This window comes from Homalodisca vitripennis, chromosome 3 (assembly GCF_021130785.1).
Source record: "Homalodisca vitripennis isolate AUS2020 chromosome 3, UT_GWSS_2.1, whole genome shotgun sequence".
In the NCBI taxonomy this organism is placed as follows: domain Eukaryota; kingdom Metazoa; phylum Arthropoda; class Insecta; order Hemiptera; family Cicadellidae; genus Homalodisca; species Homalodisca vitripennis.
The window spans coordinates 80,776,646-80,778,786 of record NC_060209.1 but is presented as its reverse complement, the minus strand read 5'-3'; the positions used below and the strand labels follow the sequence as shown (position 1 = coordinate 80,778,786).

General features: G+C 28.3%; 1 non-coding gene across 1 annotated transcript; it reads right to left on the bottom strand.

Moving 5' to 3' along the window:
- Positions 1–880: 880 nt before the first annotated feature.
- On the bottom strand, positions 881–953 carry Trnav-aac. Its single transcript has one exon. It is a non-coding gene; the product is annotated as a tRNA-Val (tRNA).
- Between the last annotated feature and the right edge of the window lie 1,188 nt (positions 954–2,141).

Here is a 2,141-nt window from a genome sequence, read left to right as displayed (position 1 = left end):
ATTCTTAAATGTTTATCGTTGTTTTTCTTTTATCTTGTTGTTATTGTTATTATACTCAATTTATATTAGTTTTCGAGTTGGTTAGTGTTATTTATGATTTGTTATTTTTTGATACTTATTGCATAGTCAAAACTAACACACCATGTTTTATTGTAAATCTGTTCGATTATGCTGTCTGTCTTAAATGAATTAATTTGTATTATTCTTACATATAAAAAATGGTTGTCCGTTGATAAATAAATAAAGAATGAAAAATTTTAAATTTTGGAGAAACGAAGTATTTGAAGGATTTACATTTCAACCTGAGTATGGATCTGTCTAAAACCAAAGTTTCGTAACGGTGTCACGAGGAAACTCAATCGAGATGCCAGCGCTACTTGTCGCAAATTTTAGTATTATCGATCTATCGAAATATTTTTAACAGGTTAATAAACTGTTCCCGCCTACGACCCAATCTATATAGGCTGAGCTTTAGCAAAGCTTATCACTCGTGAGGTGATAAAAAAATCAATTAAAAAAACATATATATAATTCATGCTAACATCGGTACTCCGTTATTTATAACTTTACGCACATTATTAAAACGAAGATCTGTGATTTTATCTAAGTAAAGGGTAGAGTTACTGTAAAAATAATACGAAAATATTGATACCAGTATAATCTAATTACTATAATATAGATTAGTTATAATAATCTAATAATGTGTTTAATCATAGCTTAAAACTTATAACTATATTGTAATATATTATTTTGTTTTGTTAATTTTACATAAAAATGAATGTTAACTGTTTATACTGTATAAATAAATATAAAAATAGATACAACCAAGAAGTTTATTGGTAATTTATATGATACCTATTTCAGATGACAAAAAGTTCAATGTTTCCGCCCAGGATCGAACTGGGGACCTTCTGCGTGTTAGGCAGACGTGATAACCGCTACACCACGGAAACGATGTTGAAAGTGACTGTGAATTTAGAACATCAATGCTGCCAAGCTGATTACTTTTGTCGAAACAACATGGTAATAGCGATTTTAACATGTTAGGATTAGTGTTCATTTCAATTACTGTCTAATTAATTATGCAGTTTTACCCGTAATATTAGTAGGCCTATCCTACTGCTTGCGTGTACAACCAAACGTGATACCTTAGAAATGTTTATCAGTATTTCCCTGAGTGGCAAGCCGATTTTTGACTTTGTGCAGAGGTTCACTAAATTATTTACAGATTGCATACAATATGCTTAAACCCTTTTTGAACTTTTTGCAATATTTACACTATTCAAGCTGCCATCCTGGTTGTGTTAAAAATCTTTTTAAAAAAATCTACCTTTTAGAGCAAAAATACTTTGATCTAATAAATCTGATTATGATTGTCACACTAAAAAAATTAAAAGCCGAATATTGTACTCCTAGGAACAACAGTAACCAAGGAAAATGTATTACTTCTTACTTTTCAGGGCTTTACAAAATTAATGGTACGGTACAATAAAACCAGCTCACAATATTCTACAAGTTTCCCCTGCAACAAGAAATTTATTTAGTAAATCTACCTAAAGTTAAGCATAAAAAATTGAAAAAAATATGAGTAAGACCTAAATTACCCTCTGATGAACTAGCCCAAAATTTCAAATTTCTTTGGCTGTGAACCTTGTTGCAAGGCTCGCTACAAAACGTGCAATTTAATAATAAATTTAAAAGATTTCTGTAGTATTACATAAAAAAGAAATTATCCGATAATTGATAAAATATTACGAATACAGCAATATCATTTACTAATTGTCATGTAAAAACTGTCAATTTTTTAGGCATTTAACCAAATTGAAAATCCACTCAAGATTGAAATTAATAATTTAGAAACAGCTCCTTCAGAGGGTTCTAGAAACTAAATAGCTAAATTTATAAATATAACTACTTTAAATTTAATATTAACTATTTAAATTTCAAATTGTATTAGATTATTCAATCAACATAGAAAATTATTTTAGTGATTATTATTCTTTGTATAAAGCAAAATTATTTACTCTTTGTACATTCAACATTAGTTTTATTAACATATGGTGTGTTTGTTTATTATCTCACTAATTTACAAATGCGAAAGTTTGAATGTTTGGATATTTAGATGTTTGTATGTTTAGATG